The sequence below is a fragment of the Phascolarctos cinereus genome, unplaced genomic scaffold (assembly GCF_003287225.1).
Source record: "Phascolarctos cinereus isolate Bilbo 61053 unplaced genomic scaffold, phaCin_HiC Scaffold_5;HRSCAF=322, whole genome shotgun sequence".
Taxonomy (NCBI): domain Eukaryota; kingdom Metazoa; phylum Chordata; class Mammalia; order Diprotodontia; family Phascolarctidae; genus Phascolarctos; species Phascolarctos cinereus.
Genome location: NW_027555958.1, coordinates 834,470 through 851,282, shown reverse-complemented (window position 1 = coordinate 851,282; position 16,813 = coordinate 834,470). Strand labels below are relative to the sequence as shown.

The 16,813-nt window shown below is 56.0% G+C and overlaps 1 long non-coding RNA gene across 1 annotated transcript in view; it reads right to left on the bottom strand.

Annotated features, from left to right (window-relative positions):
- The window catches only part of LOC144457450 (uncharacterized), a 34,845-nt gene extending 28,830 nt beyond the window's left edge, over nucleotides 1–6,015 (bottom strand). Inside the window, exons 1-5 of the long non-coding RNA XR_013486757.1 lie at nucleotides 5,365–6,015; nucleotides 5,098–5,273; nucleotides 4,244–4,332; nucleotides 1,407–2,386; nucleotides 854–973 (exon numbers count right to left, since the gene is read on the bottom strand). This is a non-coding gene — a long non-coding RNA (uncharacterized LOC144457450). The remainder of the gene's footprint in view (nucleotides 1–853; nucleotides 974–1,406; nucleotides 2,387–4,243; nucleotides 4,333–5,097; nucleotides 5,274–5,364) is intronic.
- Between the last annotated feature and the right edge of the window lie 10,798 nt (nucleotides 6,016–16,813).

Genomic DNA, 16,813 nt, shown 5'->3' with positions numbered 1-16,813 from the left:
GGGGTGGGGTTACCATTTTGGACAGTGTCCAACTCCCTAGCAGATGCCCATAGGCTCTGACCAGGCCATCCAAAGGCTTTGGTTCACAGCCCAGAGCTTAGACTACCTTGTGTTTGGAGGGGGGGGGGGCCCAAGCGGGGACAATGTCATCAAGGCCAAGGAAAGAACACACACTTCTAAGAACTGGCTGATTTCTGGGTGATCTCAGATGGACATTCAGTGAGCAGACAGACCTTTCTGTTCCCATTTGGGATAAAGCCAGCTGGCCATGCGCCTGGCTCTCGCTTAGGTAGCCCCTCTCCTCGGGCTCTCCTTGCACCCGACCAGTCATAGGAGTGTCTGCTGGGTCCCTTTGGGGCCTGGCTCCTTCCCTTCAAAGGACACTCAGTCCCCTTTCCCCTTCACCAGAGCAGTGACAAGTGTCTCTGTAATAAGTGTGGCATGTACATGCCTGCCTCGCATATATGTTCACACATGTACCTATGTTCTGTATCCTGCATCAGACCCTTTGACTGGAGGCTGGGGGTCTTGGTTCTAAGCAGCCAGCATGGTTCCTTTCCCCAGGGAAGGGGATTTTACAATGTTCCTGAACTAAAAAGTCAGTGTCTATGCAGCCCACAAACCAGATGGGCCCTCGATACCCAGCGTTTTGTCTGAGGCGCTGGCTAGGGATCTGGGCGCCGAGCTGGTATCCTCGATCAGGAGCCTTCTGAGCGCTTCGAGCTCACTCCCCCTACTCGAGACCAGCTCTCAGTTTTCCAGGGAATCGGTGACCTGTATGTGTTGTGGGCACCCGGACTCCCATCCCCACCCCCCCCCCCCCCCCACCCGCCCCCCCCCCCGTGCAGCTGACCTGGAGGAAGGTTCCTGCTGGTTCCTTTCCAGAAGCCTCTGACAATCTGAGGACACTGCAGGTCCCAGATGACCTCACCTTTGTCGTCAGCATCTCCCACAAGTGAAGAAGGGAAGGCGGCTAGGGATGAGGAATGAGACAGAGGAGCTGGGACCCGCTGTCTTTGTGCACTACTTCGTGGAATGATCTCAAGGAGGCCTCCGCCATCCTCCCCCTGAGCCCAAGCCCCTCATTGGACAGGACGGGAAATAGAGGCCCAGGCAGCGGAAGGAGCTTGCCTAGAGCCACACAGGAAATGAGTGTTAGCGTCTGGCTTCGAATCGCGGCCCTCTGACTATAAGCCTGTACCCTGCCGCCTCCCAGACATTGCATAGTCCCCGTCCTCAGGGGCCTTACATCCCCTCGGGGCGTGTGATCTGCCTAGAGTGTCAGAGGCAGATGCGGAGAAAGGGGAGAGCAGACCAAGAGCTCCATGCAGTGAGGGGCGAGGGGTTCAGAAAGGCTGGGGGCCTGGGGACGCCTTGCAGAAGTGCCTGGCGCATGGATCACACACCTCGTACAGGGCAGAAGCAGTACGCGAACCCGCGGCTTCCTCTGCGTGCCTCGGGTCTGGCTGTACTGACCTCATCCTTCTCCAGGGCTGTCTGCCCGTCCGTCTGAGCTAAGACTTCCAGCCAACCCCCGGCTGCTATTTTTTTACCTGCGTGATCTCAGGCATGTGACTTCCCCTCTCTAAACCTTAACTTTCTCATCTGTGAAATGGGAGGAGATGTGTGCCCTAAGGAGGATCAAAGTCCTCGGAGGCTGTTTCTCAGCAATCTCCAGGGTGCTGAAGCCCCACGGGCGGCTCCCAGACCACATCCTTCCCAGCCGCGGGCTCATAAAGCTGAGATGCCTCACATTCCTCAGTTCTGATTGGTGGGCCCGGGCGGCCAATGGCCTTGTCCTGAGCCGAGACCCTCCCCTGTGCTGGTTGCCCAGGCCAGAAGAATGCTGTGCTCCTGCCACGAACGCGATGGACTGTGACCTCGATCTCATTATGAGCTTGGATCGCAGCAGGGGCAGGATTTCTCCCCTGATAGAACACCACGTCCTCGCCACGCCACTGGGCCTTCCACCCTGGAGGACGCCTCTCTCTTTTCCCGCTGGGGCTGCTGCTCTGGGAGCTCAGCCGTCTGGGGCCTGGCCTGGGACTGAGGAGCCCAGCTTCTTGTCTCCCAGTTTTTCTCCATAAAAACCCAAATAACGTCAAGTGCTGAATTCCTGAAGCTAAAAATAAAACTGTAAGCCAGCTAAGGCACAAACACCCGGGCCAAGAACTTCGTGACCGCGGCAGCCCCGCTGCAGACCCGCGCTGGGACCGAAAATCTGCCCCGGCCCCTCCGGGGCAGGCAAGAGGCGGCTGATGGCTCTTCTGGCGCCGCCTGCTTATAACCCACTAGTTTTCATTTCGCCATCTCCCAGGCATGGGCGTGGATGTCTTTGTAGAGCAAGGCAAAGGTGTCCTCCCTGGCACGTCCGAAAGAGAATCCCCTAGAATAACCAGAGAAAGATTTCCCTGTGAACGCAAAGGAGATTCCAAGAGACAGGATGGATTAAAAGCCAGACCTGGGCTAGCATCGAGTACCAAGAAAGCAGGTTCACAGGAGGAAACCCGGGTGCCAGAGGGAGGAGCGCCGTGGAGAGCGTTTGGGTGGAGATCCATGGAGGCAGAAACAGAAAGGGATTTTTATAGATTACCTGGACAGAACAGATGAGGAGCTTGGAAAACACATCACAGGCCAGGCACAGAGTTAGGGGACTTCAATTATACAGATATCTGCTGGATTTCGATCTCAATCTCTCTTTCTCTCTCTCTCTCTCTCTCTCTCTCTCTCTCTCACACACACACACACACACACACACACACACACACCTTCTACCCCCTCTTTCTCTTGGTCTCAGGCTTTCTCTAGAAGAAAACAAAATGAAAACTACGCTATGCTTACCATATCTCTCTCAGGAAGCTTCTGCCAGAAACAGACTTTGTAAAAGTTAAGATCCTCTGAACCAAAGACGAAGGGGGTGCTCATCAATTGGAGAATGGCTGAACAAGTTATAGAATATGGACCATAATGCAAGATTACTCTGCTGTAAGAAGGGAGGAAAGGGACAGTCTCCAGAGATACTTAGGAAGACTTGTATGAACTGATGCAGGTGAAGTGAGCAGAACCAGAGAACCATTTAGACAGTGACAACAACGTTGTACAAGCTTCACCTCTGTGGTTCACTCCAAGTGGGGATGAAGTTGGCTCCCCACCTCCCATCAGAGAGACACACATTTTTGGATGTGGCTAATATGGGCATTTGTTTTGTTTGATTGTGCATGTTGGTTACAAGGGGGTTTTTTTAAATTATTATTTTCTCAGCAAGGGGAGAAGATGGGAGGGAGAGAAAATAAATATTTAGTTATTTAAAAATTAATTTAAAAAAACCACAAAGTCCTAAAGAAATGGGATGTGTCTTTGCTATGATTGCTGTGTTCCCTCAGTGGGACCACTTGTCTCTCCTCCACTCCAGGTTTGGCTGCAGGCACAGATGAGGACTCCTAGCAGCTGTCTGTGCTTCCCAGTTCCACCTTCTTCCATCTCTTCCTATAGCACATCTTGGTTCTCTGGCTCTGGGCTCACTCTCACAATGAATGCTTAGGAAATGGGGGTACCAGGCTGCTCCTGGATCCTACACCTGAAATGTTGTCTGCTGAAGCCTTTTGTTCTCAGAGTACACCCACAGATTCTTCTAAAGCTCCTCAAGCCCCAATTCAATTCAGCAAAAATGTATTAAGCACATACTGTGTACTCAGACAAATCAAAAGGCCCTGCCCTCAAGCAGCTTATATTTCCCTGGGAGGGCAAGCATGCATTCACTGTCTCTCCTCCAGCTCAATAAATCATCCTCACTTGCAGAGCTAGCTGAGTCCCTGTCTCCTTACATCTTCCCAACAAATGGAAGGGAGACCCTTAAGGGGGGACTAAGGGATGGAGGAGCAAGAGAAGGAAGCAGCCCCCTCCCCTAGCGCTGAGCTCTGCACCTTCCCTGGCCTGGACCCAGGGTCAGAATTCAGCGCCGCCTGGCTCCAGAGGCCGCTTGGTTGTGAAACTGCTGCAGCGCTGATGGTTCACTGAGGATTTCTAGTTCCCCAACACGCTGCACCGAGGGACAGAAAGGCCACTTCATTCGTTCATGGCTGGTTTTGTTCATTCAGGCCCAGCCAAGGCGGGCCTCCAGCAATCACTGAACATGATAGAAGGAGGTGCTCGGTACTATAGAAGGAGCAGCAGCCTTGGAGCCCGAGGCCCTGGGCTGAAACCCCATGTCGACCACTCCATCCCTGTGTGCCCCACACTGTACCTCGGTTTACTTTTCTGTCAAAGGAGGGGCTCGAACCCGATGAGCTGCTGGGCTGAGTCCCCATCGGCTCTCGTGCTGGGCTTGGATGCCTGGGACAAAGAAGGAGGGAGGGGGCAGGGTGAGTGAACATCTTTGGGCCTTGGTAGGTTCCTGGAAAACCTGTTTTGGGGACCTCTGCATGTGAGAAAAGCATCTGTGAAAGGCAAAGGTGTCTGGGGACCCCATCTCCTGCCTCACGCTATCCATCCCCCTTTCTCTGGAGAGGCCTCCTGAGGGGCCTCCTTGGCTACCTGTCCTTAGTGCAGGAGGGACATTGGCCTCTCCAAGTCCAGCCGGGGAGCATGAGCTCCAACCAGCCCTCAAGCCGGAAAGGCAGCAAGCACAAGCCTGCCAGGCTGGCAGAGGGCTCCTCACCGGCTGCAAGGGGATAAAGATTTGGCCAGCCTCGAGGGGGCATCAGCTGTGCTCTGTCTGGGCTGGCTAATTCTGCTTTTCAAAATCCCCAGCTAGTGGTCGCTGTCCACCCCTCCCTTTCACCAGGGTTCCAGTTTCCAGCCAAGCCTCAGACTGGGATTCTGGGAATCTGGGACTCAGGGAACCTGCCAGACAAGCTCAAAGTCCATGAGTCACTCAGCTGGTGCCACCTCCTGACACTGCAGCCACGGGAACGACTTGAAATGTTGTTCCCAAGGACTTTTTCTTTTTGGATGAAAGCATTTATTAAGTGCTTACTGTGTTCCAAGTCCTATAGAAAAACAAAAGCAAGGCTAGACCCTGCCCTCATGGAGCTTCCATCCTAACAGGGGAGATGGCCCACATAGGACAGTGACAGCCAGCCAGGAGCCAGCACTTACCTGGACGGTGAGTGGAGCCAAAAGGGAGTAGGTTGGCACCCCCCATCCGGGAACCATGACAGTCCATTTGATCACAGTTCCAGAGCTGGAGAGGTGGGGGCAGGAGGTACCCACTTGATGGCCAATTGTCTGACAAGGTTGGTGAGGAGACAGCCGTGAGATGTGACTAGGTCTGCCTGAAACACAGGGCTGGGTAAGGCCACTGCCAATCAGGACCTATGCCCATTTTTAAAAATTGGGTTTGTGTCAACCCCAACACACACTTACCTCATTCTGCAAATGATGGAGGACTCTTGACAGGCTGGAATGAGGGGCATGAGAGGCCAAGCCGGGCACAGACCTGGCCACCAGGCTGGGGTGGGGGGGCATGCACCAGTCAGGACCCCGCCCCCTCTTTACACTGGAAAAGCCCTTTCCCACCCAAGCCCCATGAGTCCTCCTGTCCAGGTGATCTGGCCCAATCCAAGGTCACAGGCCACTTCAACACTCAGACGCCTTTCTTTGGATCTTGGGCCGAGAGATTTATAGCAGCACAAACTGGCGGACAACAAAAGAGAAATTCTCTCTGTTTCTAAATAAAGTCCTCTGCCATGCTTCAGTCTCTGCTCACACATGGAAAAATGCCCTCCTGTTCCTTCTCCCCAACAGCTGGCCTGCGGCTTTTGTGTCTGCCTGATACTGGTCCCTCAGACTCCTGGGGTGTGCAGGAATGTTGGGGGGGGACACTTTACAAAGCCCCCTCCACATTGCCGTCTCAGGGACACTGGGGCAGGGCATTACCGCCCCAACTGTGGCAGCACACAGAGACCCCAAATTTAGAAATTTAACCAAAAGAATTCCACATTCTCAGCTTTTGCCATTTTCCGAATTTTTCAGGGAAAAAAGCTCCTTCCCAAAGCCCTCCCTAACCCTAACCCTGTGACACTACCATCCAATGTCCTGCGGCATACAAAAAAGGGGAGGCTTAGAGAGCTGTCTCACCACCTGAGCCAAGTGTTGGGTCTCTCTCTGGTGCTTTGTCACAGCAGAGGGAGGAAGGAGGGAGGGAGGGAAGAGGGAGGGAGGGAGGGAGGGAGGAAGAAAGGGAGGGAGGAAGGAGGGAAAGAGGGAGGGAAGAGGGAGAGAGGAGGGAGGAAGGGAGGAAGGGAGGAAGGAGGGAGGGAGGGAAGAGGGAGGGAGGGAGGGAGGAAGAAAGGGAGGGAGGAAGAAGGGAGGGAAGGAGGGAAGGAGGGAGGAAGAAGGGAAGGAGGAAGGAGGGAAGGAGGGAAAGAGGGAGGAAGAAGGGAGGGAGGAAGGGAGGAAGGAGGGAGGGAGGGAGGATGGAGGGAGGAAGGAGCCCACACATCAGCCTTCCCAGGCACTGCGGTCATCCTAAGATTTCAGGCCAGATGGGCTCATCTAATCCAGCCCCTTTATTTCTTAGAGGAGGCAGAGGTCCCCCAGCTTGGAAGAGATCAGGTCAAGATTCAAGGCCAGGTCCTCAGACTCATCCTGGTGATGATGGTATGATGAGAAGGTGGATGGAACGGCCACTTGCCTGAGCATTTAAAGTTGGCAAAGCACTTTCCTCAGGACCACCCAGGGAGGGCATGGGCGGTGCAGGGATTATCAGTCCATTCAGTTTCATTCAACTCACCAAGCATTTCTTGACCCCATTGCACAGAGGAGGAAACTGAGGCACATCCTGCCTTGCATTTCAGTTCTTCCTGTCTATGTTGCTTCTCTCCCACTAGATGGTAAGTATCCAATGGGTAGGGACCAAACGCCATGGATCTTGTGTCATACCAGCTGCTCAGTAAGTGTTTGGTGAGAGCCAGACATAGTGAGAGGAAGGGAGGGAGGGAGGGAGGAGCAAACAGAGGCTCTTTCGGTTTGTAAATTGGACTAGAGGTTCAGCTCAAAAGTTGGTGATCTTGTGAGAGGGAGGGAAGAAGTGAGAATGAAGAAGGGACATAAGGAAGGAGGGAGGAAGGGAGTGATTTAAATTGCCCATCTCCAGCTTAGATTCTGTGGGAGGCTGGCCTGGGGCACTTCCTCATTCCCCCCCCTTTATTGGTGGAAGCAACTGCTCGGAGATTGTTGGATCCCTTGCAGACCCAGCCCTCCCCCAGTGGAGCAGCCCTGAGCAGGTGCCAGCTCCCCTGCACTGAATAGGGGGCGCTCCTCTCTTCTCTCTCAAGGAGAAGCTGCGGAGAGGTCTGCTCTGAGAGGAGCCGCTGACGAGGGCATCCAGCCACCAGAGGCCAGACCGTTGCCCCTACCTGTGCCAGGTTTGTGGTCGAGGTCACAGCCTTTGGGGTAACCCCGCTCCTGCACTCCCTCCAGCCCCAGCAGCAGGTGAAGGCCAAGAACACCTCCAGGATGGAAGGAAGAGGGGGAGAGGGGGAGGGGGAGGTGGGGGTGGGGCACCTACATCGAGCACCAGCGGGCAGTGGGGCCCAGCTTGGCCTGTCGCAGCTCATTCCTCAGAGCTGAGCAAAGCCCAGGGGGTGAGGGCCTGTCCTTCAGTATTAGAGCCGCTTCGTTGAGCGGGGCCATCTCCAGGTCACGAATTTCCCACTGGATTATCAGGCCCTGAAAAATGAATAGTCTGGGTGAATCAGAGGAGGAGTAGCTCCTCTCTGGTGGGGAGATCTCTGGGAAAGGACCCTGGATGGGGGTGAGGGGTGTGGAGCCCCAGGCTGAAGTCCCCGTTCTCTCACAAGCTCACTGTGCAACATCTCATCTCCCTGGGCTTCCTGTGACTGCTTGGACGCAATGCATTCCTTTCAGCCCTCAGTGTGCCGGACCCCCTACTCAGTCTTGATCTTAAGGCCCTTCCTGGGCTAGGCTCTGGGTCCTGGGGCCTAACCTGGGGTGAAGAGCACAGGGGAGGTGCCCAGGGCTTCTTGTACTTGTACTCCAATCCAACCTCCCATATGCACCCCCAGAGGGCCAGAGCCCCAGGACATGCCTTTCTTTAGAGACCTGCTCCCCCCTCACGAATCCACCCCCCCCAGCCTTGGTGGATGAGTTGATGGGTGGGTTGCCTCTTCCTCTCCTTGGCCCCCTCTTCTTCCTCACAGTCATCCTGCACCCCTGCCCTTCCCAGCAAGGAAGAAGACCAGCAGGGAAACTGCCTCCCTCCTCCTTTCCTGGGCTATCTGCATTGTAAGAGGGGGCCCCCCGAGGTCCCTCCCTATGCCCTCCAACCTCACCCCCATCTTCCCTCCCTGTTTCCTCAGCTCTTCTCCTCACCATTACCTGGTTCTCAGACTTTTGCCATCCAGGGAACCCTGTTCTGGATGATCTTGAATCTATCAGTCCCTCCTCACCCCACAAAATGGTGTCAGTAACTGGATAACCGCAAAGGGGATGGGAACATCTCAGAGCCCAGAGAGATCCCACCCTGCCTGGATCTGGGGCTTTTCCTGCAAGGCAGCCCAGGGCCCTCCCAGCAACCCAAACTACATTCTAGTGGCCCAGGGCCCACCCAGCAGCCCTGCTATACTGGGGGCACATTCTAGGCTTGGGATCACCTCCTACCCCCAGCTTTTCCTCACAGACTCCAATAATTCCCTCCCTGCTACCTTGACAATAGGAATCAGTGTTCAAATATGAGTTGGAGTCAAATCATCTAATGTTTATTTCAACAAACCAGCCTCCAAGCTTCTCCGGGGTCCACCTGCCATGGCTTCTGGTCTCTGGGGCAGCAACTGCCAAGGCTCTGGGCGGGAGGCTCCATTTCCTCCACCACAGTATTCCAGGCATTGCTCTCTAAGGGGTGAGACCATATGCAAACAAGATGACAGCCAGGGATGGGATGGGGTCCCAGAGGGAGGCCAGGGATGGGCTCCCAGTAGGAGCTGGGGTTTTAGCTGAGACCTGAAGGAGACCAGGATGAGGAGGGAGAGGCTTCCAGGCAGGGGCCAGAGAGAGAATGCCTGACGGTGGGAGATGGGGAAGGGCAAGGAGGCCGCTGCACTGGACTGCAGGGGAGTGTCAGGAGGCTGGGGAGGAAGAAGGGGCAGGCTAGCAAGGACTTTGGATGCCAAACTGTGTTTGCTCCAAGAGGCTATGGGGAGCCACGGGGGTTATTGAGTAGGGGAGTAACATGATTGCACCTCAGCTTCAGGAAAATCACTCTGGTGGCTGAGTGGAGGGAGGGCTGGAGGGCTCAAGGCAGGCAGACCCCCCAGTGTCTGTGGTGACAATCCAGGTGTGAGGTGATGAGGGCCTGGCGGGGGGGGGCAACATCTGGGGAGATGAGGGCATGTATTGGAGGGATGGTGCCAAGAGAGAAACCCCTCAGGACTTGGCAACTGTGGACACAGTGGGGAAAGTGAGTGAGGAGCTGAAGGTGATGTCTAAATTGGGGGGCCTGGGAGGGTGGGGTGCCCTGGACAGGGACTGGGGCCTCCCTCCCTCCTTCTTCTCCTCCCTTCCTCCTTCTTCCCTCCCTCTCTTCCTTCTTCCCTCCCTCCATCCCTCCATCCCTCTCTTCTTCCTTCCTTCCCTCTCTCCATTCCACCCTCCTTCCTTCCGCACTTCCTCCCTCTCTCCCTCCATCCCTCCCTCCTTCCTCCCTCCCTCCATCCCTCTCTCCTTCCTTCCTTCCTTCCCTCCTTTCCCCCCTCCCCTCCTTTCCTCCCTCTCTCCCTCCCTCAGCCTAGCGCAGCTGCCCCCCACTCCCACCCCTTGCCCCTCTGAACTCCAGCCTGTTCTTGTCATTTGTTAAATGAAAGCTCTTTCTACCCCTGCTGCTGGCCTGGCACCTGACTGATGGGCTCATCCATACCAGCTCCTCATGGCATGCTGGTTCTGCCATTAGGAGGGCCACCATGCCAGGGCCTGACACATCCTTCCATAGGCAGAGTCCAGCCCGCCTGAAGCCCTAGCGCCAGTCCTAAGAAGGTCCTGGGACTGGATTTCGAACAGCACAGCACAGGACCTGTTTCTGCACTGGAGGTCCAATGCCAGGCCAGTGTGTGGAGCCTCAGCAGCCGGACAGGCCTTCTGGGCAGTACAGCTCAGAGTCCCGAGAGGAAATTACCCAAGCATGGACCGCGTAGCAGACTGGAGAGGCCTCTGAGCCCAGGGTCACCTCTGCCCCAGAATGAGACAGCAGACATGGCTGTCGGAGAGGGCTTGACATAAGTCATAGAAAAATGTGCTTATTCCAGAGCAGAAAAGTACCTCGCTCAGCTAAGCGAGGCCCAGAGACAAGAATAGAACTAACAGCGTGCTGGCTTCTTCCTCTCCAATGGCATCAGACTTTCCTGACCCAGCTCCCTGCCTCAGCATGAATGCTCCACTCTGTTCTGCTTTGGGGATGGCTGCCCCCGAGGAGGGTGGGATGCTGGGCCAGGATGCCTCCAGGAGGCTGGTCAGTGACGGGGCAGGAGGTGGGAGTGCTGACCAGACCCAAGCCAGGCTAGCACGGGCTGATGGGGCGAGGTTGGGCCAGACCTGGTGGACACTCACCATGCTACTGCTGCATCCAGAGAGGGGATGCCCTTGGGCACATGGCAATGGGGCCCAAGACTGAGTCTGGCCTCTTCAGGCCTCACACTCCCATGTGGCTCATTCTGGTGCGAATATTATTATCCTCATTTGACAGAGGGGGAAACTAAGGCACACAAAGGTGACTTTGGGGAGGGAGTGGAAGGGAGGAGAGAAGACTTGGTTTGAACCCAAGCCCAGAGCTCTTTTCAGTGCAAGGCCACCAAGAAATAGGCGCCACTGAGCACCTCTCCATAGGCCCCAGACAGGGTCGGTGCTGCTCCTGGTTCTCAGGGCACTTCCAGTCCTCCAAAGAGAGCAGATGCACATGGGTGCACACAAGTGTACACACACACACACACACACACACACACACACACACACACACACACCAAAGGCCAGCCCAAGTTCAAAGTTACCTGACTCAATGTACCAATGTACCAGTTGAGAGGAGAACCCCACAGGAAGCTGCCCAAGCTCAGAGCCCATCTGCCCTCAGCATTCAGGGATCTCTAAGCACCTGTGCACCTTCCCCACCCCAACCTCAGGGGTGTTGGGAGGAAAGTGCCACAGCTGTTTCTTATTATCCTCCTCCCCTTGGCCTCCGGGGCTGGGTGGGCCTGAGCTCATGCACGGGACCTGCGGTTCTCTGGGTTCTGGCCACCCTTGGGTGACCCACTTTTGGAAGGTAGCCGCCTGGACAGCTCCAGGTGAGGAGGAGCAGCCCCACTGAGCTGGGCTGAGGCCTCAGTGGAGACACCCTGCATGGCAATGCTCCCGGGAGCAGGTGGCCTGGAAGCCCCCATGCCTGAAGTCAGGCAGGAGTTTGCAGGGCCATGGTTAAGTTCTGGCTCCAGAGAGGAGAAGCTGACCGGGAGGGAAGATGGGCAAAGCCCAGCTGAGGGGGCTGAGAAGAGCCAGCAGGCCAGGTGCCCCCGGGGAGTGACCTGCACAGCCAGCCTCAGCTTAGTGGCACTCCCTTCCAGGATCCCTTATGAGAGAATGGATGAAATGGCCCTGGAGAGAGAGCCGGTCCCTGCCCTCAGGGGCCTCACATTCCAATTGGGAGAGACTGCCCAGAGAGGAGGGCTCAGCAGAAGGACGGTCAAGAGGCCCGGCATCTTCTTGGCTTCATTGCTATTGATGGAATCACAGGCTTTGTGACCCCGAGCCAGCTGTGTCCGTCAAGCATCACCTTTACCCAGATACAGCTCCCCCATCCTAAAGAAATGGAACATCTCCGACTGACGCTTCTGGGCATGCCCCAAGCCCGTAGTTTGGACCCGGTCCCAGGTCCCAGGTCCCAGGTCCCAACCTGAACAGTGAAGCAGAGACCTTGGCTTGCTCCCTCTGCCCGAGGCAGACAGCAGGTCCCCTGCTGGGGGTTCTCCGAGGACACACACACACACACCACACACACACCACACACCACACACCACACACACACCCCATACTATACATACCCACACCACACCCACACATACACACACACCATACCATACATACCCACACCACACACAGCACACATACACACACACACACACACACACACACACACACACTGCACCAACCCCCTGTCCTTGCAGCCCCAGAGCAGACATGCTAGGGAGCTCTAACAATGCATAGAAGAGAACACATGGGGCCTGGTGAGTGCAGGAGCCCCCAGGACTCTGGGAGCCTGTCCCAACACGTTATGTAAATGACCTAGCCCCAATTGTTCTAGCTCTGGCCAACCCCAAGTCCATCAGCATCTGGCTCTGGCCTATCAGCCTACTTCAGGACAATGTCCTGAGGAAGTCATTGGGAGCCCCTGGGCTGCGGCTGACCTTGAACATGGCCCAACCTCGCCCTCCTCCCATGGGACTCCCAAACCAGGAGGCAGCCAGCTGGGGCTAGGGTTGGGGCCTGGAATCCAGGCTACAGAGACAGTTTCTCTCCTGGAGACAAATTACAGTCCCTCCCCCCAACTCCCACCCAAAAATTAGCAAGGAAAGAAGCTCACTTCCCTCTGGACTACTCTACCCTCTCCCTGGCTGCCTTCCCACTCTGGAGAAGCCTCTGCCCTGCAGCTGCTCTCCTCTCCTGGTCCTCGAATCCCTCACCTGGACCACCACTTTTCAGAAGGGATCCTGGCTGTGTTTATTTCTGACCCACTTCCCTCTTTTCCTCCACCTCCTCCTCTCCTGGCTCCTTGCCCTCCCACTAGCTTCTCTTGTTGGGTTGTCTTCCCCTTACTAGAATGTAAGCTTCTTAAGGGCAGGGACTGCCTTACTTCCATTGGCACAGTGCCTGGCACATGGTAAGCACTTAATAAATACTCCCTCTCTCTCTGCCTCTGTAGCTACAGAAGTCTCTGCCCATTCATACTACTGTATGTGTGGTCCTACTGCCCATGCCCATACCCTGGGATGGAGAGTAAGCTCCGTCCATACAGTCTGGAGAAGCACTGTGGCCTGGACATGGCCACAGCTTCGTTAGAGAATCATCCTCGTTCTGGTGCTCCTTCTCTAGCCTTGACCCAGCCCAAGCCAGACCAGTGGGAACATTCCCACTTTCCATATTCATGACCCAAGAGGAGGAAAACCAGGAGCCCCCCAGGCCAGCGCAGACCAGAGTGAAGACCTGCACTCAGCACAGTGGGGACCCAAGCCTGGACAAAGGCCACGGCAGTCCACTGTTCTTCCCAATCTCCAGCTGCCTCTCCCTCCACGCCCACCCCTTGCCAGTCCCCATCACACACTCTACTCTGTGCCTTGCCACACACAGCTGGTCTGAGCCAAGCCCCCTTCCTACCACCTGACCAGCCTCCTCAGAGGGTGGGCTTTCCAGTCACTAACCCCAGGAAGCCTCAATGAGTCCAAAAAAGGGAAGCATTCTGGCTTTATGGCCCACCACAAGAGGGTTTGGGGATGGCTCCCTGGCCTCAGTCCACAGGGGTCGAAGCAGCTCCTCACTGTTGGCTGTCCTCTGTGGACAGCACCTTGGCTGCCTGAGAACCTTTCTCTCCTATTTTATAAGCTGGGAGGAGACACTGAAATCAATCATCTAGGGCCAACTTGTCCTGGGGCCACTGTCTGGAGACCGTCATGAGGACGGGAAAGCCCAGGGATGCCAGAGTCCAACACCTTAGAGGCCGGCAGCATCCCACGTGTCTCCCCTCTCCGCTGGCATGGTCCGTGGCCGTCCTTGGAGGAGATGGGGCTGATGGGCAAATCTCCTGCTCTGCCCCCTCCTCGCTCTGGGCCCCCTGCTTCCCTCCCTGTAAAACAAGGTAGGGGAGGCCCAGGCCTTTCCAAAGGCCTATTCGGGGATGACTGGACAGGCAGAGGCTTCTCCCTACCGTCTTCTACTCACCCTGGCTGCTTTGGATGAGCATTGGGAATGAAGAAGGGGCAGAGGAGACCCCAGCATATAGATCTCCTTTCCATGTGCGACCTCACACATGCTCTGTGTCCACAACACACGTGACGTGTCTGTTCCTGGGACCACAGGGCCATCCAGGGTGAGGTGAGACAAGGTCACAAAGTTGGGGGCGTTAAGTGGTTTCCCAAAGTCGCACGGCTGGGAAGAAGCCGAGCTGGGGTTTGCGCCCGGTGTCTCCAAGACTCCCCCACTAACGCTTGCTGCCTCCCTACCTCCTTACAAGCTAGATGGGAGCTCAGAGGCCCCTGGTGGGATCAGGAATCCCCTCTCCAGGGTCCCAGTGAGGGATCATTCACCCAGCCTCCACTGGAAGCCCTCCCATGATGAGAAACTCACTCCCTGATGAAGCAGTCTATGCCAGGCTCAGGCAGCCCGAATGGCCCAAAGCCTCTGACCGAATGGATCCTTGATGCACATGCCCCCTGCCCCCCCCACCAGCCCTAGTTCTGACCTTCAGGCCTGAGCAGAGGAAACCTACTCTCCCCCTGCCCTCAGTGATCCTACGGGATTAGACCCCCAGAAACAGGCCCCCTACCTGACATCCCCAGCGAGCTGTCTTCTGGAATCTGCCCCCTGGAATTCTCCCACTGTGTGCTCCCAAACGTGTCTGTTAAAGGCCCAGTGCTGGCTGGGACCGTGGGACAAAATAAAAACAGCCCTGCCCAATGCCAGAGGGGTCAAGTGGGGGCCAAACCCCATTAAAATGTCGTTCCAGTCTCACCTGAGTGTGTTGGCGTGTTAATAAAAGAAGAAAGATGGAAGCATGAGGTTTTCTAAGTTACCATGAGCCAGCAGGGATCCCCGGGCATTGTCTACTCTTCCTGCTTTTATCTGAGGGGGATGCCAGTGGCTGTCGCCGAGACTGTTTGGGTTTCCCTCTTCCACCAGGTGCCGAGGGCATGGGCTGCACCAGGCCCCTCAGGCCCGCAGTCAGGCTCCTTGGCCTGCTGCAACCTGCCAAACATGCTTCTGGCCCCAGCACCTCCAGCCCTGGGAAGCTTTCCCTGATTGCTCCTGCCACAAGATCCTTCCCCTTCTCAGGCATTCCCAGAGGGCTTTGTTTGGACCTCAACTTTATCCTCAGGCGGCTCTCCCAGGGAGCCCAAAGCCCCTCAAGGGCAGAGCTTGGCTCCCATTTGTGTCTGCCCCCACCAGCCTCTGTCCGGTGCCATTGGCCAAAGGTTTGTGGTTGGTTTTCATCGGTCAGCTCCTCTCCAGAGCCCGGCTTCCCAACCTTTTCAACTCTGTTTTGTATGTCATCTTCCCCTGTTAGAATGTAAGCCCCATGAGGGCAGGGAAAGGTTTTCTTTTTGCCTGTATTTGTATTCCCAGAACTTAGCATCTACTAAGCACATAATAATAATGTGTGATTACATTACCTAATAAATGCCTTTCCTGCCTCTGTCTCTCCTGCTACCTCCTTTTCCCTCCTCCTCCTCCTCTCTGTCTCTCTGTCTCTGCCTCTGTCTGTCTGTCTGTCTCTCTTGGGTCCAAAGGTAAGTGTATCTCACACACACAGTCAGTGGCTAGTGGAGGTGTTGGGAGTCCTTTAGGATTGGGGTGACCCAGGAAGGCTTCTCAAAATAGGGGGCTACAGAAGCCAGTGAAGGAGTCTGAATTTTGAAAGAAATAGAGGAGCAGAGCTATGGCCGAGGTCCGGAGAACCATCCGGCTGGAAGAAGAAATGCAGGGCTCCCGGAGGGAGGGGGATGGGAGCCAGAGTCAGAGGAGAAGCAGGTCCCAAGCGCCCTGGCAGCTCCTGGGCTGAGCCTCGGGCTGTGCATGTCTCTCATGCTCTGTTTGCTCCCGTGTGGAGCACTTGCTGAGGCGGCTAGATTTCTGTTCTCCCCCGGCAGTGTGGCTTCCAGTGTGGGAAGGAGGCAGCCCTCCAACCCCTGGCATGCCAGCCAGCCTGCTGGCATTGCCCCAGAACCCAGCATGGCAGGCCAGCTGGGCAGACAGTAACCAGACAGCCAGCAGCCCCTCCCTGGAGAGGCTCCCTCAGGAAGGTGAGAGCCAGGGTCTTGGAGAATGTCTGGAAACACTAGATAACAGGCAGTGTTTCCAAAGCCCCAGCTTGGAGAGCTGGGAAAGGGGACTTTACCACAGCTCCAGCTGCACCGAGAGCAGAAACAAGCCATGGGGGTGGGAGAGGGCACCCCTCCAGCTCATTCTCAAGCCCTGTGCTGTTTGTTGACCTTGGCACCAGTGTGGGGGGAAGGGAGTACCAGGAACCTTTGTCAGTTACTCAAGGACTGAGAGCGTGTGAAAGATGCTTCGACCCCCCTTCACTGCTCTGGCTCTTAGGACTGAATCCCTGAAAGCAGCCCAGGCTCCCAAGACCCCGGAGCTGGAGAGGGAGGGGAGGGGGGCACTCGGAGGCCATCTGTCCAGCATCCTCATTTCACAGACAAGGACACTGAGGCCCAAGGAGGGATAGGGGCTTGCCCAAGGTCACCCAGACGCAGAGTTAGGATTCCAACTCAGGTACCCTAAGGCCAAACCCAGCGCCCTTTCTCCCCTAGGCCATGGTGCCATCAGGACATAGGGACAAGCCCCAGATCTGGGACCTCACTGGCACAGAGAACTCTGAGCTGAGGAAAGTCCTTCCACCAGCGCAGATCAGAAGCTGTTCTAGAACCAATCCTCTCAGAATACTGCTAAGAGAGCAAGGAGAGACTGAGTGACTGGCCCAGACTCACACAGCCAGGATGTCAGAGGCAGGTCTTCTCAGCTTCTGGGCTGACCCTCCCTACTCTGCACCAGGTAGCCTGCTGCAGAAACATGCAACACAGCACCTCAAAGAACCCCA